The following is a 25,643-nucleotide window of genomic DNA, read 5'->3' on the forward strand; positions in this document are numbered from 1 at the left end:
GGCGACCTTGGGATACATGGTTGCGAAGCGGGACATTGCGCAACTCTGGGGCGCATCCAGACCTCCCGACATCTCGGTGTGGGAGGATAACATGGACTGGTCCATGTTCCGAGAGAAGACCGTCTATGTGGCTAGGGGCAGACCCAGGGCGTGGACGAAGATTTGGGGTCAGTGGAACGCATATCGTGGGGATATTTGTACCCCTCCCTTGGTTGACACTCCCGATGCTACCCTATCTCCCTAGGCTGGCGTTCCCGAAATTTTTCATGCTGTTTTAGGATTTTCCTGTCCTCCCCGCTGTCCCCCCCCCCCCCGGCCTTGCCGAGTCCTATTGATTGTGCTTTTGTCTTCCTGATTAGTGGCTTTCCCCTCTGCCTTCTGGGCTGACTTGATTAATGTATATTCGCCTTGTTTAGAGTTCGTTGTTTTTTATGCCTAATACAGAAAATTGTTATGTCCTGTCCTATGTTTGAGCAATAATTGGTATCTGATGTGTGCCTGGCCACGGAAGTGATCGTTTGCTTCTTATGTTGTGCGTTGCTATTAGCGGCCAGCCCGTGTGGTTGTAGGCCCATCTTTGTAATTTTTATTTGATTGCTCAATAAAAGTCTTTAACCAAAAAAAAAAAGAAACCCTCAGCACATAAAACCACGACAAATGATCTTTAAAGTTCTTCGTCACCACCATTTGGTTTTAATCAGAAAAGCAGCATGAGAAATCCCTTCACTGATGATAAATGGGAATAAAATATTTATTCATCAAGATTTTTCCACAGGAACTGTTTCAATTCGCAAGGATTTCACTGCTCTTCATCTTCAGCTAAGAAGTCTTGGTTCCAAATATGTACTTTCTGATCCATCGACTATGCGCATTTGGAAAGTTAATTTCTCGAAATCCTTTAATCGTCCTGAAGAACTGAGACAATTTATAGATCAACAGTCACAGCATTCAGTGGATACTCATGATTCTGCTACTTGATTACTGCCAGTTATGCCTTTTCTGACAAACAGCTGATATTTTCTTACATTGGGCTCCAACGGTTCCGGTCATGCTTGTAGAGCGTGTGTGCGTTTCACATTTCTGTCTTCTGTTTGTCGTTTTTTTCCATGTTTTTCTTTTCTCCTTCCCTTCTGCTTGTTCTGGAACTACTTTTTTCTCATTCTCTTTACCTTTTCTTACTTTCCTCTTCTTGATCTCTTTTCTCTTTCCCTCCTATTATGGCTCATGTTCATAATCTTAAAGTAATTTAATTAAATGTTAAAGGTTTGCGCCATCAGTTAAGCGCACACATTTTTTTAGATTATTTAGGTAGTTGCAAAGCTGATATTTGTTTTAAACAAGAGACTCATATAGATGACAAAATCTTAGATTATATGAAGAAAAAATGAGTTGATACCATTGTCTCTTCTGCTAATGGGAAAAAATGGTGTGGCTATTCTTTTTGCAAAAAATTACACTGTCAAATTTTTTGTAAAAATTCAGATGCTGATGGTAGATATATAATCGTTAAAATTAAAGTTCATGATTCATTCTTATTTTCATTAAATGTTTATGGTCCTACTGCAGATGACCCTGTTTTTTGGGCTACTCTTACAACGGAGATTCTAAAGTTTGGTAATGTTCCTTTGATTTTTGGAGGTGATTTTAATGTAATATTGGATCCTTTATTAGATAGATTATCTCTTATTAAATTTCACCCTTCTAAAGTTTATTATGCTTCCAAATCATGTATTCAAACCACTAAGTTAGTTGATATTTGGCAATTACATTTCCTTACAGAAAACAGTTTTAATTTTTTCAAACTCTCATAATTCCCATTCTAGAATTGATTGTTTATTAGTTTCCAGGCAAACAATTAAATCTGTAATTACTCCTAAGATTGGTAACATTGATGTCTCGGATCATGCTTTGATTTCTTTTATTTTGAATTTAGATTCAACTTTTACTAGCAATCTAGATGTCGAATGAATACAGCCATAGCTTTAAATGAATATAACAAACCAAAACTTTTATCCGCCATTCAAGATTATTTTGTACTCAACCCTGAAGGTTCTACTTCTATGATTAATAGATGGGATGCTTTTAAAGCTTATAGTAGGGGTGTAATGATCTCTATTATGTCCCACTAAAATAAAACCTTTAACACAAATGTTAAAAACCTACAAAAACAAATTGCGAAATTTGAACAACTTTTTGTTACATCTAATGATCCTCAATATAGATTTAAACTACAACTTCGTTATGAGTTTAATTCAATTCTTAGTAAAAGAGCTGACATTCAGATTTCTAATGCTAATGCCGGATTTAGCTTTAATGACAACAGATCTGGAAGACTTTTAGCTAATTATTTTCGTATAAAACAAGATAAAACTCAAATCAATTCAATTCATGGTCCTAATGGTAAAATTGCTTTATCTCACAAAGAAATCGTTAATTAATTTTTGAATTTCTATTCTAATTTATATAATAAGCCCGATTTTCAGGATGTTTCCTTAATTGATTCTTTTTTAACTACATGTGGATTACCCAAGATTTCACAATCAGATAAAATTGGGCTTGATGCACCCATTACTAAGGATGAAATCTTATCAGCCATAAATTCTCTTAAAAAAAAGAAATCTCCTGGTCCGGATGGGATTGCGGCGGAATTCTATACAGAAATTCAATCACAACTTTTACCTTTTTTATTTCAACTTTTTACCTTTTTTGGTTCTACAGGAATTACCTCTGGTTCTTTTACTGAAGCCTAAATTATTGTACTTCCCAAGCTGGATAAAGATCCCACTCTTGTGTCTAATTATTGTCTTATATCTTTAATTAATCAAGAATGTAAATTATATGCTAAAATACTTGCTACTAGATTAAGCCCTAAATTAGATTCTATTATACACCCTGACCAATCTGGTTTTATGAAGAATAGATATTCTGTAAATAGTACAAGAACTTTGCTACATATTATTGAACTAAGTCCTACTTTAACTTTACCCTCAGGAATTTTGGCCTTAGTTGCTGAAAAAGCTTTTGATAAAATGCATTGGCAATTTTTATTTCATACCTTATCATCATTTAATTTTGGTGATTATTTTAGCCGCATGATTTCAGCTCTATATTTTGCCCCACTACTCCTTTATTTATCAATGGCCAAGTTTCGAATCAATTTTCCCTTTTTAGAGGTACAAGACAAGGTTGTCACCTTTCCCCACTTTTGTTTTTAATTGGCATTGAACCTTTCCTTAATTCTATAAGAAAATGTGATAATATTAAAGGAATCAATATTAAGGATGTTATTGTTAAAACCTTAGCTTATGCTGATGATGTGCTTTTATTTATTAGTGATCCTACATCCTCATTCCGCTCCTTAATGGAAATTATAGCAAAATATTCTTCAGTTTCTGGATACAAATTAAGTACTAACAAAACTGAATCTTTTCCCTTAAATATTTATTGTACTCCTGATATGATTCCCATGAATGGAATTATTTGGCAAAAGAGATTTACTCTTTTGCCAAATAATTCCATTCATGGGAATCATATCTTGGTATTTTATTTTCTTCATCCATAAAATTAACATTCACTTTAAACTGTGACTTCATGTTAAATTATATTAAAGACAAGACGTCACAATGGTCATCATTACATTTTTCATGGTGGGGTAGAATGGATTCTATCAAAATGACTATAGCTCCTAAAATCTTCTACACCCTTGCCATGATTCCTACTCAATTTCCATTAATGTTTTACAAAGATGTTGATAAACTTCTCTCCAAGTTTCTTTGGAACAGCAAGGCACCTCGTATTAGTTATAAAAAATTAAAAGTGCCCAAATATAATGCTTGGTTTGGTATCCCTGACTTTTTTCTTTATCATAAGCCTTTATTTTAAAACATAAAACAAAGTTCCATATGGTTTAATCACTCCTTTTTAAATAATCCACCCGCTTGGCTATATATTGAGAAATCAATAGTAAATCCATTTCCATTACCCACTTTGTTAACCAGGTCTAACAATGCATCATTTTTTCATAAATCAGTTATTCTTACATCCACTAAAATGATTTTTAATGACCTTGAATCAATTTTTTCTATTTCCCATGAATAATACTGAAAACGTGTCACTATGGTATAGCAATGTGATTAAATTGAATAGAAATATCAGTTTCTGGTATTCATGGATTAAGGCTGGTATTTTTTATCTTAAAGATGTTTATTACATTAGCACTTTCATTTCATTTGAGGCGTTACAAACAAGAATTAGTTTATTTCAGTCCGACTTTGTCAAATATCAATATTTGAGCAATTCGATCTTAGATTCTTTCCCTCATGCTATTCCTTCTAATGTTATAGCTGATTTATCAATTTATATTCAAACTGTTTCCAAATCATCTCATGGTGTTTCTATTCTATATAAAAAAATATCAAATACTTTAGGTAACAACATAGATATGATTTTCAACTTTTTGGAATAATAAACTTTCACTTTCCTTGTCTACTGACACATGGAAAAATATTTGGCTTAGTAGTATATCTGGATGGCTACGTTTCACTCTACCAAAACTAATTCTTATATTTTATTCAATTGTTTATGGACTTTGTTACATTTGTTCCAAGCTATACTTCTTCAATCTGCAAATTATTGGCATTGTAAAATACAACCAGGTACGTTACAACATATGCTTTTTGATTGCTCTTTAGTTTTTAAATTTTGGACTGAAGTTTGGGATATTATAAAAAAGAATTTAAAGATTCATGATGATGTCTCCTACCAAATGTTAATATGCAAATCTGCTATTTTGTCACAGAACTTAAATGATTTAGAAGGTAAACTTTTCAATTTCCTAATTTCAGCTGCGTTGAAATCCATTACTTTTTGTTAGAAAGATGTTTCTATATTATCTGTTAATGCTTTGTCGTCCTGTGTTATTTTTACGAGAAGAGTGCTCAATTGTCCACGAATGGGATTATTCATAATTCTAACTCTTATCATTCTTTTTGGATTCCTGTTGATGTATATTTATCCTCTTAATGGTATATTTATAGATTGGCTTTCTTTTTATTGTAATTATTTCACACTAAGTTATAAGATATAGTAGCTCTATTTATAGTTAGTGCATTCGTTTTTTATAACTGTTCCCTTCCTTCCTTCCCTCCCCTTTTCATATTTCATATGAATATGTAAAATTTTCTTACCTATTGTAATTATTTTGATGGTTTTGTAATTTATAAATTGTGAACAGGTATTTTCGCTCTATCGTTTTTTTCTGTATTGTCTATGTTTATTATCTATAAACAAAGTTCAATAAAATATTTTGATCTTTAAAAAAAAAGACTCAGCGATACCTAGCTGGATCACTTTTGAACGCTCTTTATTACATTCATTCTCTTTTTATGACATTTGTTCTATGTCCAACTGTACCATTATTTCCAAGTATCCCATCTTAAAATGTTCCCAACACTTGATATATTCACTGTTCACAGATGGCTCTAATTTTCATCAAGCTTTTCTTGCCTACTCCATCTGGTACAATAAATTCATTAAGTTTCCCCATAAATCATTCTATTTCAAATATTGGAAAGAGAAGGATATTTTATATGTTCACCAACTAGTATCCCATAACTCTGTCATACCCTTTAATACATTACAAGAACATTATAACTGACCCTCATCCTGCCTATCCCAATTACTCACAATTATCACAGGAACTTAAATCATTCTTGCTATCCAAAGATTTTCCTGATGACTCCACTCCATGTACTCCCCTGACTCCTTTGTACAATATCTCCTCTGACTCTAACCCCAAAGTCTCCTTATATATAAACTTTTATCTACTCCTATATCCGACAGACCAAAATCCTTAATCGAAATAGCCTGGGAACAAGACCTCTCGATACAATGATGGAATAAACTATGGCACAAAACCTTTACCACCTCCAGAGCCACCAGCATCACTTAATCCCTATTTTTCTTATATAATAGAGTGGTTCGTACACCCGTCTTTACCCATAAGATTAATCCCTCTTCCTCTCCCCTTTGTTGGTTCTGGCTTTTCCCTGATGGCACACTACTACAATTAATATATTATTGGCCTAATGTTTTTAAATTCTAGAAATCTACTTATTCTAAATCCTCTAAGATATTTCAATGTTGCATTCCATTAACAATTCAAACTGTTTTTCTTGGATCCATATCTGACGATTTTTATGACACTTCGAAGTTGAGATTGTTTGATCTTTTTTATTTCTCTTGCATTTAACTTGCTGGAAAGATCATTCTAAAGTTTGTACGTTAAAATGGTGGAATTTTATCTGTGATGAACATAGAATTTCTACTGTTTCAGTGTCAAAGTTATCTCAGAAAATCAAGTCTGATTTATTTTGGATTACATTTACTTCTTTCCTGTGTTCACACCTGTACTCTACACTAATCACTCTTTTACTGCATCTTACCCCTCCCTCCTCTTCTATCCATTTCTTTCCTCTCAATCTTTATTCTAAAAATTATAAATATACTATTATTTGATATGTACTTTTATTTCTTTTTCCTCGTTAACTGCATAAGATTGTTTCTCTTTAATGGCTTTTCTTCACCATGATAGTATCATCTCTAATATTGTAACATCTTTTAATAATACGTCTTTATTATGCTATTTCTCCACCTTATGCTAAATGTAATTTTGGTACTTTCTTATTATACCAATAAAAATGATTTAACAATAAAAAAGAAACAAATGACTGTAACTAATGTTTGTATGACAAAGCTGTTACAACCTTGTATAAGTATGGAAATGTCATTTATATAACATGTAAGCAGATGATTATTAACAAACTTCAATAACCAGATGTTTTTAAAAAATGAGAGGGAGAGGTAAGGCAGAGAAGTTACTGGGCAGTAGAGTAGAAACTGCGCTGAACCAGTCCAGTCATTAATTTATGGATAGGAATTTGGCCTTGGGTATTTAGCAGGCGCCTAGCAAGGGGCCCTCTTTCTCCTGGGAATTCTGTGAAGAGAGGTGCTTCTACAGCATTGTGTGAGGTGAGGTGGCAGGTGAGGGAGGTCTAAGGGAGGAGTAGAGCCTCGGGATGGAGGGGACATGAGGCAAGAGTCGTTTGGCACATTTGTTGTAATGTGGAACGTTGTGATGGGGTGGAGGGTCGTTGTATGCGGTGAGCTTGAGAGAGTTTACAAAGGACAAAGGGGGGTGGCTCCTCGTGTATTTTGACAACTGCCTAACAGTTTGTGTTAGAAAACAGGTTGCACCTCAGGCCTGCATGGCAACTTGGCCAGGCAACTACAATTAAGGGAGGTGTAAGATGTCAAGGATGCTGCGTTCGAGTGGGGTGTGAGCAGTGTGCATAAGGTGTGCTGGGAGGGGCAGAAGGGGAGGATAAAAAACCACAGCCCCCCCCCCCCCCGGATGAAGGTAATGAGGAATGGCTGGGGGTACTGTATAAATATTCTGGCTAGAATGTGGGGACCTCATCATTCCATTGCAAAGCTCTTAGCCTAGTTTTTCTCTTCACACTTTTCTTTTCCCGCAACGGCATCAGCATCGGTGGGGAGGTTAGCTGTCAACGTTGCTGGGCACTAGTAGGTAGGTATGCATACCAGGAAAGAGCTAGGTTTGTGAATTGCAAGCTATCTTAAATTTCCTGGGTCTCCAAAGCAGTTTACGTTGAAGTCCTTAAGACAGCAGCGGTGGCGTAGAGAGAAGTAAATGAACGCAGCACTTTAAAAGGGGGAGGGGCGCGCAAAAGATACAGAGTCGGAGCTGTTTGCATTTACAAAGGTTGGGGAGGAGGGGTTGTTCTCTAGGAGCTGTGGGATGGTGGGACAGTGTGGGGCCTACCAGGTGATACATTGTCATCTTGGAGAAGGGACGAGCGGTGCCTGGCACCAGTCGGAGCTGCGTCAATGACAGAGTTGGCCCCCTTTTCCGTTCCCCACGGGGGTGAGTGCCAGGGCAAGTGTGTGCAGTAAAGAGTGATGCCCACTTGCAGTTATGCCCCCATTCTTACATATGGGCCGGTGTGTAGGGAACCGGTGGAGGGTGCTAGGTTCTGGGCTGTAGGAGGAGAGCTGTATTCCTGGGGTCCGTTATTCATATTCCTTTTTGGCGGGTAGGTGGAGAGTTGTCACCACGCTCTGTCCTGCCAGCTTGGGTGCAAGCGGAGGTGAGGTGGTCCATGGAGCCCCATGTTCTTCCTTGTTCAAGCTTGCTGAAGGAAAACCGTGACTTCAGAAAGCAGTCTTACCTTCTCTTTCCTCCCCCATTCGTTCCCCTGTGAAATGGATTAAAAAAAGAAAGAAACACTTTTGTTAAAATGTCGTCTTTCTCTGGCATTTTTGTTCCACACTGCAGCCTCTGGACAGAAGGGGTAAATAAATGGAGAAAAACAACAGTTCTAAATATGGGGAAATAATTAATATAGTCAAACATAGTGGCTGCAAACTGACCAGATTGGTTTCAGTCACATGCAAGTACAATACTCCCATTTTACAGAGTGGGCCAGTTAAAGCGCTACTTTCGTTTTCTCCCCTTTCCTGGAACAGCAGCTTTGCAAGTGAAAGCACGCATGGTGTACTGAATGTGAGGAAAGCACGTCATGCTTGCAGTCGGGCAAAATCCATTAAAGAAAATAGTGCTTACAGACGAATTCAAACATACTGTGTCGCAACAGAAGTATAAGAACCAGTCGCCATGGGAGGTTTCAAATGAAGACTAAGGAGGGACTAACAAGGCATTTAAGGAATCAGAAGCCAGCATTTAAAAGGAAGACAGAAGCCAATGAAAAATATGGGCAGGGCTTCACATCCCTAACTCAATACAGGATGGCACGCATGTGCTGCCCAGGCTCAACCTAAAAAAGAGATATGATGTTGCTAATGCTGGCTGCGTCATAGCACTCAGCGGTACAAAAGAGGGTGGTGATGGACGGAGCATCTGAACCAATCAAACACTCACACCCAGTCAAAAGATCTGGGTTTAATCCATCACCGCTCTTTAGCCCACTCTGCCACCCCAGTTCAGACATGGCCATATGCAAATCAGTCTGACTCTGTGCCTCATGGGAACAGTCCAGCCCGAACTGCCAAACCATGCCTTCCCTGGACCGGAAACAAGCTTCCTAGGACCGGTTTCTGGCATTTCAGCCATCTTCAGCCAGGCTTGCTTGAATCCAGTGGCAAAGTGAGCAAGGGACTCACGTCTGAGCATACCCTGCCAACTTATGGCGAACAAAGCGGTACAAAAGGGGGTGGTGATGGACGGAGCATCTGAACCAATTAAACACTCAAACCCAGTCAAAAGATCTGGGTTTAATCCATCACTGCTCTTTAGCCCACTCTGCCACCCCCAGTTCAGGCAAGCCTGGCTGAAGCAAGCCTGGCTGATTCAAGCAAGCCTGGCTGAAGACGGCTGAAATGCCAGAAACCGGTCCTAGGAAGCTTGTTTCCGGTCCAGGGAAGGCATGGCTTGGCAGTTCAGGCTGGACTGTTCCCATGAGGCTCAGGGTCAGACTGATTTGCATATGGCCATTTCTGAACTGGGGTGGCAGAGTGGGCTAAAGAACGGTGATGGATTAAACCCAGATCTGTCGACTGGGTGCGAGTGTTTGATTGGTTCAGATGCTCCGTCCATCACCACCCCCTTTTGTACCGCTTTGTTCGCCATAAGTTGGCAGGGTATGCTCAAACGTGAGTCCCTTGTTCACTTTGCCACTAGATTCAAGCAACCCTGGATGAATACGGCAGAAATGCAAGAAACCGGTCCTAGGAAGCTTGTTTCCGGTCCAGGGAAGGCATGGCTTGGCAGTTCGGGCTGGACTGTTCCCATGAGGCACAGGGTCAGACTGATTTGCATATGGCCATGTCTGAACTGGGGTGGCAGAGTGGGCTAAAAAACAGTGATGGATTAAACCCAGATCTTTTGACTGGGTTTGAGTGTTTGATTGGTTCAGATGCTCCGTCCATCATCACCCCCTTTTGTACCGCTTTGTTCGCCATAAGTTGGCAGGGTATGCTCAGACGGGAGTCCCTTGCTCACTTTGCCACTGGATTCAAGCAAGCCTGGCTGAAGACGGCTGAAATGCCAGAAACCGGTCCTAGGAAGCTTGTTTCTGGTCCAGGGAAGGCATGGCTTGGCAGTTCGGGCTGCACTGTTCCTATGAGGCGCAGGGTCAGACTGATTTGCATATGGCCATGTCTGAACTGGGGTGGCAGAGTGGGCTAAAGAACAGTGATGGATTAAACCCAGATCTTTTGACTGGGTGTGAGTGTTTGATTGGTTCATATGCTCCGTCCATCACCACCCCCTTTTGTACCGCGTCATAGCACTAAGCCTAAGCACTCTAAAAACAAGAAAAAAAACCTTTTCAGCCATGTCCCCCTCTTCCTATTTCATCCAAAAATTAAAGAGGTATTTCCCTTCATCCTTTTTAGAGGTAGCATGCTCACTCACATAGTGACTCATGTTATGACTCAGTTACGCACACAGGTCAGAAAAGTGGGCACATAGACACTGCATTGCCCTACAGCAAAAAATTCAGGGAACATTGGTGGTAACACATTCCACTGGTTTCCAGCTTTATAGCTAAACTCTGTGCCTCTGGAAAGTAATTTCTTAAACCTGGGGATCCCAAGAATTTGATCCTTGACTGAAGAAAGGGTGTAGTTAGGGGTATAACTCAGAAATATTTCCTGCAGGTACTGTGGTTCCCCATTGTAGCTTGCCTGATTAACCATACACAGGTACTTAAATAGGATCCGTATCTTAACAGGCAACTAATGTAGTTTATGACTGAATGCAGTTACACGTGCCCTACCCCAAGACCAAATATCAAAGAAATCACTGTGCTTTGCAGCATCTGAAGTTTTGACAGTCCTGTTTTGCAAAGGTAAAAGTAGAGGCTGTTACAATAAACAAATATTCACAGGAATAATGCTTGTGGGGCTATTTTATACACTTCTATAGTAAAAAAAAAAATGGGAAAAAATGTCCTCCCTATTAAGTTGGAACAATCAGGTAGACTCAGTTTTATTTACCCGGACGTTGAGACATAACATCTTCGAGGTGCACCCTGAGGTTCTTCATTTGTGAGTAGTGTAACAGGGGGAAACCCACTTCCATTGTCCACCAACCATCTGACCAAATTGTCACGTTTCGACTAAAAACCAAAACTTCTTTCTTAATGGAGTTAAGTTTTAGAGCATAATTAAAGATCCTTTTGCTGTGGTGGAAAGACATTCTTTAAACCATGTTTTGTTTAACACATTTTCTACATCTATTTTCATCATCAAATGGGTATCGTCAGCATGCAGTGCAAAATAGAACTCAAAAGAATGGAGCAGTTTGGCCAAGGTGGTGATATAAATATTTAAAATAGTGGGATTTAGCAATGATAACTTTGGAAATCTGTGTTTTATCAGAATTATGTCACGCAGGGCTAAATTAATCCTCATTCTTTGTATACACCCTTGGGGATAACCACTGAGCCAAAGTGCTGCCCTTTCTACGTGGTTAGGCACCTTAGATTCAGCGAGCACAAGGGCTGTAAAACTACTTTAAGGTGAATGAAAGCATTATCCCAGGAGGTCATGAGATATTAGCTACTCCAAAAGGCCATTTTTCAACTACAGTTTTCAGAGGCGTTTCTTTTTCTACCAAATACCAACTCCTTGGACTTCTGCGTATTCATAATCAAAAATCTGTTGCTATGGGAGATCTCAAATCGAAGCTGTTTCAGGGCTCTGTTAAGCAAAACCTATTATTGGAGAACATGGACAATAGAAAAGTAGGGTCTTCCCTCCCACATCTACCTTTGAGATCATATATAGAAGTATCCTTTGAGAGATGGTGTGGAATGTAGCTAAGAGAGCTAACAGAGGCCTGCATTACTTCATCTATCCAAAATCCATCATATCTAATCTACCAGTGATATCAAAGCTAACTGAGTGCTATGCATAGCACCGAAACCAACAGACCGGCAATAAAAAGGTTACTAGATTGTGAGAATGTGGTGAAAATGCCATGCACATGCTTCTCCAAAATCTTAATTAACTGCAGCAAGGATACAGGTCGAAAATATGCAAGAAAAGCTCGATCTGCTCTTTTTTTTTAAGGATGGGAGGATGATTATGAGCTTCTAACTCAATGGAACTGAAGACGATCTGAGGGAGGTATTGCTCAAGTCCATCACAACTGGTACCAATTAACTCATGCCCTATTCCAAATTAACTGGACCGGGATCCTATGGGGATCCCGATTTCACTGAGACCAGTAAGCGGAGTGAGAGCCTCAAGAACTTAAGTCCAGCTAGCAGTAGTGGGCTCCCTTAGTCTCAGCAATATTCCCTCAGTGTTGGTGAATGTTTCACACATCTTAAGTATTTTTTGATAGCAGAATGTCGCCTAATTATCGCAAACCGTTTGCACATTCTGGGTGCTTACATTTAGGTACTCTAGGTAAGTGAAAGAGTTCACGATTTTGAAGATGTCCTTGATTTGGTAGATTCTCAGATTCAAAAAATCAAAAGAACAGGACACTTGTAACTACGTTACACAAGGTTTGTAACAGACTCCCCTCATAAACGCTATGTTATTACTTGTTGCGGTTTATGTTGTTTTTCCGCCCCACATAGTCGTTGTGGCATTTATTATCGGGTTGTCTGAATGTGCTGTATGCCAGCCTCAAAGCTGAGGCAACCTCTGGTGCTGCGTAGTAGTGTCCAGAGATATGCACAAATACCCCCGTTGAAGAAGGTTAAGGTAAAACACACATCTACATCCTAAAAAACCTTTTAATTGACACAGGATGTGATTAGTGATTAAAAGGAAAAACAGGTATGCACTGTGAACAGGTTACTGGTTCATTGCATATCACTTTATCGTCAACATGTTTCTGCTCCTTTGTGCCCAGCCGGGTCTATGGAGCATTCGTCAGGACAAGACAAAACAAAAACAAAAAAATACAGTTTAAAAGTACTCACACAACTTGTGCAGTATTCACTGAGTAATCTTAATTTCCTCAGTTTTGGTAAGGTGATTTAACCTGTCAATTGTAGGCTTCTTTCTTCGTCAGGGGAAATTGGACCCTCGGTCCCAGGCCGCATCGGAAGCGACTTCGCGTTCAGTGCTGGCTCTGCCCCTGCGTCCAGGGATATGCAATGAACCAGTAACCTGTTCACAGTGCATACCCGTTTTTCCTATTAATCACTAATCACATCCTGTGTCACTTAAAAAGTTTTTTAGGATGTAGATGTGTGTTTTACCTTAACCTTCATCAACGGGGGTATTTGTGCATATCTCTGGACACTACTACGCAGCACCAGAGGTTGCCTCAGGTTTGAGGCTGGCATACAGCACATTCAGACAACCCGATGATAAATGCCACAACGACTATGTGGGGCGGAAAAACAACATAAACCGCAACGAATAATAACATAGCGTTTATGAGGGGAGTCTGTTACAAACCTTGTGTAACGTAGTTACAAGTGTCCTGTTCTTTTGATTTTTTGATATCTGACAAGGGGAATTAACTGAACACTATATTCCTCCTCCCTCTTTTGATTGCGAATAGATTCTCAGATTCACCCAGTGAAGTGCTCTCTCCTTTGTGGTGTGGATCTTCCTTCAGGTGTAACTCTTTCTCTTCAGACGCATAATCTTTGCATCACATTCTTTCTAGTTGCTGAAAGGTGCAGAAGGTGAATTCAGCGCAAGTCTAAGTTCCTTAATTTTGCCACTGTATTTAATGCTGGTGTACTCCATTTACTAACTGATTTGTTCAGAACTTCAATATGTGTCTCCTTAAAGTCATATTGTCCAGGTATATCCTGAAGGGCAGCTTACCACGAGTCAGAAGCAATTTTGTATCAGGCCCATCTTACTATCTATCGTTCTAACTGACCTATAAGCTCTCTCTTGTACACTCACATTTCAAAGAAAGATAAGTAGTCTGTGATTTGTGTAGGACATTGGGTTGCAGTAATCTCCCCACTTTTTGCCTGCCATTTGAGGCAACTTTGACTAAAGTGCACTGGGTTCCTGCTAAACAAGTCTCCAGTGCCAGTGTTCTTTCCCCAAAACAAGACACCTGGTTATTTCATCCCCAAGCAACCAGGTGTTTAGCACCTCTGTAAGCCCCTAATAAGTGGTACCTCTGGAACCAGTTGGACATAGGTACTAAAGAGGGTCCCTAAGAGCTGCAGCATATCCTGTGCCATCTAAGGGGCCCAGCACCTAACTCCAGACTGACACTGTAGGCTGTGTAAAAAGGTGCTCTGAAAGTGAAAACGGGACATGTCGCAAACCTGTGTGGCATGTTCCCTAACACTGCATGTATTATTTGTACATCAACCCTACAGCAGACATTTAGGGTGGATTATATTACATGTTTGGCATATCTGCATGGGCAGATATGCCCCTGTGCTTGCCAGTTCAATTGCTCCCAGTACAAGTGACCAAGGAAGCCATTTTAAGTACATGTGCTGGACAAAAACGAGTTCCCCAGTCACATGATGGCTTCACTGACAATAGGGATGTTTGGTATCAAACATCTCGTATTGGTAAACCCACACTGATGCCATTGATGAATTTATTAACACATGCACCCAGAGGGCACCTTAGAGGTACCCCCTGAAAACCTAACAACTACTATTGTGGTGACAGACTGGTCCTTGCCAGCCTGCCGTCAAAGACATGTTTCTGTCCCCCAGGGGTGAGGGCCTTTGCTCTCAGGGGGGTAAGGAACAAAGCCTGCTCGGGCAGAGGGTGTTTACACCCACTCCCACACGAGGACCTGCAAATTAGCATTCCAAGGCAGGGAGCTTCAAAGAGCCTTTTGTATTCAAATCTGGTTTCCCTCCCCGTTCAGGGCCTCACTTGGCACATGGACAGGTGGGAAAATTAGTAGTCAGAGGTATGTGTTAACCTTCAGGCTAGTTCCATCCCTAAGGCGAGCTACCTGAAGTGAATACAAAAATCAGAAGTCTCCCATCTTTGTGATGGCAAACTTAGGAACTCCAGGAGAGGGTTATGTCCGCTTCCAACAGGACATGGTCATATAGAAGGCTTAGCCCCTTACCCCCTGAAAACCTAACAACTACTATTGTGGTGACTGACTGGTCCTTGCCAGCCTGCCGTCAAAGACGTGTTTCTGTCCCCCAGGGGTGAGGGCCTTTGCTCTCAGGGGGGTAAGGATCAAAGCCTGCTCGGGCAGAGGGTGTTTGCACCCACTCCCACAGGAAGACCTGCAAATTAGCATTCCAAGGCAGGGAGCTTCAAAGAGCCCACCGCCTTTTGTATTCAAATCTGGTTTCCCTCCCCGTTCAGGGCCTCATTTGGCACATGGACAGGTGGGAAAATTAGTAGTCAGAGGTGTGTGCTCACCTTCAGGCTAGTTCCATCCCTAAGGCGAGCTACCTGAAGTGAATACAAAAATCAGAAGTCTGCCATCTTTGTGATGGCAAACTTAGGAACTCCAGGAGAGGGTTATGTCCGCTTCCAACAGGACATGGTCATATAGAAGGCTTAGTGACCCCATGGCTAAGTAGCCCACTGGCTACTAACCTGCACTCCCCTAATGCCCCTCAATCTTAGTATTTAGGGGCGCCTTCTGACCTTATAGAGGAAGAAGGGCTGAAGAGCCACGAAAAGCAACAACTGTGGAAGGAGCAACTGACTTGGCGCCAACCCTGCGGGCCTGTTCGCGGTTTCTGACGATTGCACCAAAGTAGACTCACTCTGTAAGCTGCTGTGCATCCAAAAGCCCGGGAGGGCCGCCAGCACTTCTGCCAAGACTCAGAAACTCCTGTGGAGCAATGAAGCTGCTTCCCTGCACCCTGCAGGTACCAAAGAAAGAAATGTGAGGACTCCGGACCATTAAACCCGACACTGGACCCGACGCTTCGAGCCCGAGTGGAAGTAGATCAAAGGTGCCAGCGTGGTCACTCAGAGAAGAAGCCCACCTTGGGTTTGCCAAGAGAGGACTCATGGACACCACCTGCAGCTTCTGTGTGCAGCCCCCCGACCGCAAGTGACTCAGCTGTGAAACACCTGATGCCTTAAGACAACTCTGCACCCATCCACCCCAGGCCTGAGTGGAAGTGGACTCAAGGTGTCCCCACGTCAGACCTGAGCCTCCTTGTTGGTTCAGCCTGACTGGTTTCTGAGACCAAGTCTGTAGCCTCTTTTCGACCGGCCGGATCCCCTTGGGATAACATTGAGCACCCGAAACTGAAAAGCACCTCTGCACCTGGCTACCCCAGTGCTGCCCAAGGCGACCTGTTGTTGGTGTCTTGGACCTTACCCTATATTACCTTAAGTCCTGGAGATTGGTCCAGTAAGTCGCTGTGAAGTTCCCGAATGCAGTATATGTTTTCCCCCATAGGATAACACTGGGCACCCTAAGCTGAAAAGAACCTCCTCACCTGGCTGCCCTATTACTGCCCGTGGTGACCTGTTGATGCTGCCTTGGACCTTGCCCCATACTTATCTTAGGTCCAGGAGATTGGCCTGTAAGTCGCTGTGAAGTACCTGTAAGCAGTACATGCCATAGGATATTACCGCTTCAGAAATTGCAGTGTTGATTTTTCAAACCTGTAAAAATTCATTATTCTAAAAGTACTTACCTGATTTTGATGATCTTTATGGCAAAAGTTATATAAAGATAAGAGTTATTTTTATAAATCGGTGTGGATCTCCATATTGAGTTGTGTGCATCAATTATTGACCGTGTGTATTGCAGATGTCTAACACTCCTCTCTGATAAGCCTAAGGCTGCTCACTACCTCGTAGCAGAGCACCTTGGGAGCAAGCCCCTGTCCACTTATAAGGGATACCTGGACTCTTTGCACAGTATACCTCTTTTTGGTATACTGTATAAAAAGCCACCTTCCTACAATCAAGTCCATAGTAAAATGAGTTTTAGACAAATATATATTCTCTGTGGTCGAGAAAAAATTCAAAATTATGACCCATTTCATGAGTGGGTCCCTGCACAAACTGATAAAGACAGAGGGGACAACAAGCCTCCAAGAAGTTGCCCGGCCTTTCTTGGGAAGGGCAATATGCCTATAGATTAGAATCATCTTGTACATGCTCTGTCTGCCCCGACGACTAGAGTGCTGCATTAACCAGTGCCTATGCTCAGAGCATGCAGTTTTAGGCAGTCATGTTAACAGCACCAACATGGCACATACACTTTCAAACAACCCCGTAGAACTTTCCATGGTTTAAAAATCACTCCAGTAACTTTGCAACACAAAGAAACAATAAAGACGTATTTTGTTTAAAAGGCGCAAAATACAAAGTTAGTTGCGTTGATGCTTGATTTTGGCCAAGAAAAATTCTGAATGGAGTGGCAGTGTCTGTATAGTCACCGGAGTTCTGTCTTTGAAAAGTAGCAGGACCCACATCCCCACACTTAACTGTGGCATGGTTCAGGATTTATAGAGGAGAAGCGCAGTTTCACTGTATTGCCCACATTTAATCTATACTTATATGTATGAGGCATACATTTTTATCTTAGGGTACAGCAGGTATTTGCCTGGTTACTTAGTCATTTCCCTGGTGGTACTAAACTGCAAGTGAATTGCAATGGTGAGTCGATCACCACTATATTAGGGGATATGTAACAGCCAATTTAATCTAATCTTTTTAAATAAAAATTATGCTGCACTGCCCAGAGTGGAATTTGCATACAACTCCTGTTGCCCCACCTACCTGGTCGTAACCTAAGGCCTCACCTAAGGCCATGGAAACTTTAAAATACACCTTAATTCAGAGCTCTTATTAAGTAATTTTGCTTATAGTGACAGTGACTTTTATCAAGTGTTTTTAGTGGAGTATTTCTAGTATCTCATTCATCAGCATTAAGGCCTAGCCCACTGTTAATAAATGAGTGTAGCGTGCTCTATAAATCTCCCACTTACTTTTTAAGGTATTAATTCCATGCAACCGCTAATGGCCTTTGTCTCAATCAATCAGGGGCATTGTAAGCACAGTACTCACCGGTGAGGGGCTCAAAGTGCTGAGGGAGGTGGAGGGGGGAGGTGGGGGAGGACGCAGTTCTGCATTAGTCGAACAGCCAGGTCTTCAGTGCCTTCCCGAAGGCATTCAGGGAGGGGGCACATCTGATGTCGGTGGGGAGCTCATTCCTGGTCTTGGCCGCAATATAGGAGATGGATCTTCACCCTGCTCTGGCTCTGTGGATGCGCGGGGTTTCGGTGAGGAGGAGGTTGATGGAGCGGAGGTTGCATTTGGGCACATGGAGGATGATTCTGTCATTGAGGTATTGGGGTCTGGTGTTGGGTAGACATTTGTAGGCGTAGGTGAGTATCTTGAAGGTGACTCTTTTCTTGACGGGGAACCAGTGGAGCTTGCGTTGGTATTGGCTGATGTGTTCACATCAAGGGACCCTGAGAACGAGTCTAGCAGCGGCGTTCTGTATAGTCTGGAGCTTGCGGACTAGGGACTTGTTGATGCCGGCATAGTGGGTGTTTATGCGGGTGACTGTCTTTCTTGCCTCGGGGAATTCATTTGAAGATCTTACGGAGGATGCGGAGGGTGTTGAAGCAGGAGACATTGACCTGTCTATTCATGGAGAGGGAGGCGTTGAGTGCGATGCTGAGGTTCTTACCGTGATCTGTGGGAGTTTGGGGGCTGCCGAGGGCGGTGGGCCACCAGGTGTTCCACAACGAAGGGGTGGTTCCGAGGACGAGGACTTCGGTCTTCTCTGAGTTGAGTTTCTAATTTGCAGGCCAGTATTTGATCCCCATTTTGTGTTTCAGTGAAAGACTTGTTACATTACACTTTCATTGCTCCCAGTATAAAGCAGATTCCGCATTTAGACTGAGTGAGCACAAGGGTCGTTAAACCGTTTTTGGGTGAATGCAAGATACAAATATAGTTTTCGGACGTTTTTCTTTTTCTACCAAACACCGACTCTTTGGGCTTCTGCTTATTCATAATCAAAAACCTGTTGCTACAGAATCTCTTGAATAGAAGCTGTGTCAATGCTCTGATAAGCAACACCCCATCATCGAAGAACAAGGATAACAGCATCCTATTCCCTCCTACTTTTGATACAGCCGCCGCTGGTTAAGTCTTTGGCCAGTTCATGTACACACAAGTTGGAGAGTAGTGGGGCAAGGATACTGCCTTTACGCCCCTTTTTCAAGTTGTTTATATTTCACTTTATTTTCAACTTTAAAGTTGTTTGTATTAGCACTGTCCAATAACTGACTTTAATTCCACCCCTTCTCTGAGACAATCCTAGATTAGGTTTCCAAATAACTTAGCATGATTGTCAAGTAAAAATACTGGACAACAAGAAAAGTCATAGTAGTCAACCTTTTCAAATGGGGAACCATGTTCGCTTTCTTCAATGAAGGGTTTGACAATTAGGAAGTATTAGCATGAAAAGGTGATCCAGATAGGGCGCCAATCTTTGGGTTTACTTTTTTCTTTTTTAGAGCATACTAATCCAGAACCTTTCCTCATTTATGTGCCTTTAAAGTCACAGTGGCCTCTCGAAGTGCGATTGGTGCTGGCTCCTGACTCTCTGGTAAAGCTAATTGGATAGCTCTTGCTTACCCTTGTCACACATTATGATGGTTTTAGGCGAAGTCAAAGTGGGAAACTAATGTCTGTGCACTAGCTGCCTCATCTTCAACCTGTCGATATCCAGGACCCCTATGTGCTACAATTTGCCAAGATCTATTTTGCATCTTAGCTTGAACTGCTTCAGTCAGGGTTTCAAGAGTTTTTGTCTGTTTCTTCTTTTGTGCATTCAGTTCATTGGTGGCCTATTCTTGCGTTAATGATTACCTCATTATTTCTATATCTAGCTGCTTTAAAAAAAATATACATATATTTTTATAAGAAACATACAACAGTGCAATGTAAGTGCCATCAATAACGTCTCGTATTACATTCCAAGTGCAAGTCACAGCAATATTTTGTTTTGGGGCATTTTATATAGCGTAAACTCGACCCGAAGATATCAGGTATCAGAGCGCTTTACATGAGCACCAGTTTTGTTACAGATGGACACATTAATTATTAATTTTTTGTGAGGCTCGTGGAGATTGGGTGATTTGCCCAGATGCAATTCGGAGGCTGGTGGATAGTACATGGCGTAGGGAATATTTGCTGTTTGCAATTTCTTCTTTACTGGCAGAAACTCTCTGCACACTACCGGCATCGCTACAGTAACGTCTGGGAAAAATGCTACTTCGTAGCCCTGGTAGTGGATCTTTTGCTTTTGCGTGGACAGGCGCAGTACCATGTCACGATCTCGATAATTCAATAGTTTAGCAATAATCAGCCGTGGAGGGCCTTTCCGCCAGTGATCGATGCACTCGTTCCACAATCAACACGGCTGATAGTTTCTCTGAAAATAAGATCTTCTGCAGCATCTTTTCCACGTAGTCCTCAAAGCATCCAGTGTTCATTGATTCAGGGACTCCAATGATGCAGAGATTATTCCGCCTTGAGCAGGCCTCCATGCCTTTATTTTTAGCTTGAATGACCTCCAATATTTTCTGCACGTTTGAACATTTGGTTGTGGTGGCCTGGGTGTCATCTATCGCCGAGATACACTGCTCTGCTGTTGCAATACATGTAGCTTGTGTATCTAGTGGTCCATTCTCAGATGTAATGTTTGGATCTTCCCGTCAATGGATTGTAAACTGTGCTGCATGGCCAGGAGCGTATTTTAAATGCCGCAGCGCCTTGAGGGGGTTGGCATCTTGCTCCATGTCCGAAAGCGCATATTGTTGAGATCCTTAGGTGCGTCTTGTTACAACGTAAGGTGGGACCTACCCGAGGGTTGTTGTGGGGCAGGGGGGGTGGGGCACTCAGGTAAGCGCTGTCTACTGCATGGGCAGAACAGACCCCTTTCTGCTTTAGTTGAAGTTGATCAGGAGCACCACCTGTATGAAGTTCAGTGTGAACTTGCGGCCTTAACTGAGTGGGTGGGCCACAGGAACCTTATTTTAACTTTGAGGCATAGGGCCTTACCAGCAGTGTCTATAGGCCCAATGGCTGCTCTCGTGCTCTCTATGCTGCTTAGTGCTACCCCTAGTGCTTCCCAGCTAATGAGCCTCCTAGTCTCCGTATTTAGGCCTGGGGAGGGTGGAGATAGTGCGTGGGTCTGCGATCCCGCCCTCCACTCAGCGCTCTCAATCCCTGCATCACCAAGGACATTGGCTCGGCCCAACCGGACGGTTGCGTTGGGCCCGTCCAGATCGCAAGGCCATTCTCTGGGATGCTGCAGGCCTCTCCTCCCAGTCTTCTTGGCTCTTCCCGGCCCGTTTGCACAGACACATCAAATCAGCTCTCGAGAAGTGTGGGCCCGAAGCTTTTCATGCCTTCCTTGAGCACAGTTGGTGCCCAAATACTGCAATAGCAGCAAGGTGAATCGCAGTCCCAGCAGAGGTCTCCGTAATTCCCGGGAGACCTCTGCTTAATCTGGTATGTTGGTTGCAGTCCAGATCTAGGGCTCCGCACTTGGTATACCTCACCGTGGCAGGCGATCCCCCCCCACACCTGTGTTTTGCAGAGGTTTTCTCCGGCCCGCAGCTAGGCCCCAGCCACCATTTTGCTTTACTCGAGGCCATGGTGCTGCTTCACTCGGTTTATCGTTCTCGGGCGGCTGTAGGTTCTCGCCTCCAATTTGGAGCTCTTCACACCCAGAAGCCAGTTAGATGCATGTTTTATGCTGTGCTCATGGTGTCACAGAAGTAAGGCATAGCAGGCGTATTCTTTGCACTTACTAAGCTAGGATGACTGGCACCATCACTTCTGGAAAGCACATACATCGTGACCTACCTCAATCACTTTGGAACATATTTTTTTACACATGATATCTACAGTGTTCCAAAATTACAAATATAGAGACAGACATTAGTTGAATAAAACTTCCATTTTGTGTATCAGGCCTTTCAAAGTACACGCTTGCCTGACTTCTGTGACACCATGAGCACAGTATGAAACATTCTCAATTTTCTTTTTTGCTCGGGCCATTTCTTTTGCATCACATGTAGATGATGATATTAAAAAGATATAGAACAACAAGAGAATTACCCAAAGTGAATAGCAGGAGTTATAGTAAGGGTCAATCCCAGCAGGATTAGACACCCTTCTGAATTTGACAATAATAACAGTTACATATTCCCGAACAAGAGCAAACACTATTTTACCAACAACAACAAATCCACCAGAAGAAGAGTGAACCATTGCTGCCTGGGAAAAGTATCCCCTCAAAACAAGCAAAGGTGTTAGCACCTAGACCTCTACACCCAGTACAAAACTGAAAAAGAGCAACATCGACCATCTCTTATATTGGCACGGGATAACAAAAGACTACTAATAGTAATTCTATTTTTGCCAGATTAATAAAAATCATTATATTGAACAAATCATGAAAAAGGAACAGTTTTTTCAAAGATAACAAACACCAACTAAAATCTACATATGTGTCCTAGATGAAATAAAAAGGTAACTTAGCAGGGGTCTAACTCAAAAAGATCAGAAGTCAGTAATTGCCAAATGTGGTCCTGCTGTGGCACACTTGGAAGGTTAACTGCTCACCTTTCAGTTTCCGATTGCCGTATTGAAGGAGCCTGCTGCAGCCAGCTGGAGCAGGGAGGTAGGTGCATTCAGATCTTGATACTTTCTTTATTTCCTCTCAATAGTTTGGTGTCAACTGAGGGAGAGGTTTACAGCGAATCTTATCTCGTGGTATTTTCCCTGACATAGTGCTAACAATTGGTATATCAACTTTAGTAAGATTATTTTATAAATCGAGGGAAAGGAAGGAGCCCTACAACAGTCATCTAGCTATTATCAACCCATGTGATGGCTGAACTGTGATGTTTTGCCTCTGACTGGATTAGTAAACAGTTGAGATGTGGACTGTACAATGATTTGAGCTTTAGTTAGCACTATAGAGTCTAGTGATTTTAATGCTTGAAAACTCCTGGTGCAGTTAACCCAAAAGCCATTTTTTGGTGTTGCACTTATGATAATTAGTTATCTTGACCTTATTAAGGTGCCGACAAGAAGCTCTACATACAATTTAGGCATGGCAGTCTGCCGGTTAACACATTCACAAACTCTTGGCTGCGTAATGATGCCCAGTGTAAGGGCTGCCCTTGTTGCCCTGCTTCCCTAGAATTAATGGGCCATGTTCTCTTTGCCTGCAAAGCATACGTAAAACCCAGGGGGAAATGGCTACTCCCCATTTGTAGACAGCTTGGAACTCGCGATTTCAGAGTGGCACTGCGCATACTGAAATCTGATACAAGACCCTTATTTGGGTGCGCATTAGCGAAATTCCTAGGCCACTCCTGTGGGGATTAGAAGGAAGGCATTGACATCAGCCCCGATCCATCCTTGAGATCCCTAGACTAAGCTGGTGTAGGAACTAAGATCTGTGATGATTTCCTTGTAAGAAATCGGTTATTTTTAAGCCCCAGCGATTATACTCTATTTTGTTTTTGCGTAATTAACCTCCCATAGCCTCATACAACAAAAGGCTGGTTTTAACCTTTTATTATTCACTATGAATTGGACTGTGGACAATAACGTGTTACTTTTATAAATTGTGAGATTGGATGATCAAGTTTGCATTGATGAATTGTAATGTTTTAACTGAGTAAAGGTCCACTTTGAGCATGTCTTTTAAAACCTTTGCTGTGTAATGTTTACACATGAACTTGTATGGTCTTGCAACAGAATAACGTTTTTTATTGATAACTTAATCATTAGTGCATGTTTTTACTGATTATACTTTTTTTTTTTATTTCCAATAGAACATTTTCAATAGTTCCTTTCTGGGATAAAGTAGCACCAACTATAGTATTTTTATCTACCATATTCTGAGTAGATAAAACATTTATTGTTTATTTCCTGTCCATTTAGTGAGTGGGCTTTCAAAAGTCCGACCACATCTTTTGGGATGGCATAGAGTGTGCGGTTATGTGCACAATGACGAGCAGAGGCGCCATCTGGCTTTCCTCTCTCGTCATGGTGTGCGCACATCGCTCGCGATCACTTTCACTTTCGCCGCGTGCACCACTCGCAGGCTCACTTCCTGCTCCTCCTCTCAGTTAACAGCCCCTTCCCCGCCAGAGAGCGCGTCTTGTTTTACTTTGCGTCTTGTTTCTACTGCCACTGGTCTCCTCTACCCCCATCCCCTCACCCGTTGCTGGTATCCTTCTCTGTTTTCTGTCCAGTTTTAGTATGATTGTGATAGAGTAGGCACGTTTGTTAGAGTTGTCTTTTTTAGGAAATAGGTACACTGGCGCATTGTGAAACTTGCCCAGAATAACACAATTTGGTAACGTGCCAAACCCCAGAATACAAGAGTAGTGTTTTGCCTCTACTGCCAAAGACGTAAGTACCATTCTACATGGTTTCCTTATAGTTCCTTTCTCCTCTTCCTCTTCACTGTGATATTTCTCTCCAGTGCTTTCCTCTATGCCATAGACTGTGTACTACTGCAACAGGTGTCTTATTTATGCGCCTTTTTAGGTTTCGCCTATTATCATTCGCTTGCGAATGTAATAGGCGAGAATTCAAGTGCTCCATCGACTCGTCAAACCACTGCGGTTTATTCACAGTGCATGTGAGTCACGTGACCACAAAAGCGGGTCACGTGACCACACAAGCACGCGCATCTCCCTAATCCGCCTGCCACACTTCTCCTCCCCTCGCTCGCATTCCCGCCCCCCCACCAGGCTCTCCCGCCCCCATCCGGCTTCCCTCCGCGCATCTCCCTAATCCGCCTGCCACACTTCTCCTCCCCTCGCTCGCATTCCCGCCCCCCCACCAGGCTCTCCCGTCCCCATCCGGCTTCCCTCCGGCCATTTGCCAGCATTGCGAAGCCATTTGCCAGGAGCTCTCCCCCGCCCGCAGCTTGACAATGTAAACTCCTATCGCTACAATACGTATCAGTTTGCAGTTAGTAATCTCTCTTAAACTGCCTATGCACTCCCACCCACACAGAAATAGTACTGCGACTTCCTCATTTCTATCTATGTTTGCATCTGTTTCTCACTAGAGCTAGGGGTTGCACACGCTTCCCCTGGCACAGTCGTACTCTGTTAACATATTGGATTCTACGCATGCCCGCCCAGTGAAGCCCCCAGGCACCACGGGTGTAACCCCACCCTCTCGCAGATGCGGGACTGCGGGACAGTAGTATTGGTTTTGTAAATGACATTTTATATTTATATATCGTTATTGCCATTGTCAATAACAATATATAAATTTAAAATGTCATTTACAAAACCAATAGCTCCAACTTTCCAAATGCGAAACCTATTGGCAACGCCAGTGCTTGTTCATTTCTCTCTTTCACTCATCCTCACAGTGCATGCGTCTTTTACACATCTTTTTCATTGGTTGACAGTTTCTCTCATCCAGTGAAAGAATCATTTTAACACCCTTCAGGCCCACACGGGAGGCCTTGACAGACACAGCAGCTGTACAGACAGCAGTTGGACCAGACTCTGTGCTGGAGGACGTCCGTCCAGGCGTCTAGGGCCGCTGCACACGGGAAGAGCAGGCAGTCACACACTCTGCTCCCAGAGTTACTGAAGAGGACTGCATTCCTGGGGCACGCGCATGCCTGCCTCCAACAA

The 25,643-nt window shown here is 42.2% G+C and overlaps 1 long non-coding RNA gene across 1 annotated transcript in view; it reads right to left on the bottom strand.

The window, feature by feature from the left end:
* Positions 1-675: 675 nt before the first annotated feature.
* The window catches only part of LOC144823994 (uncharacterized), an 84,657-nt gene continuing 59,689 nt past the window's right edge, over positions 676-25,643 (bottom strand). The window contains exon 3 of the long non-coding RNA XR_013608865.1: positions 676-8,276. This is a non-coding gene — a long non-coding RNA (uncharacterized LOC144823994). The remainder of the gene's footprint in view (positions 8,277-25,643) is intronic.

Source organism: Lissotriton helveticus, chromosome 3_1 (genome assembly GCF_964261635.1).
Source record: "Lissotriton helveticus chromosome 3_1, aLisHel1.1, whole genome shotgun sequence".
In the NCBI taxonomy this organism is placed as follows: Eukaryota; Metazoa; Chordata; class Amphibia; order Caudata; family Salamandridae; genus Lissotriton; species Lissotriton helveticus.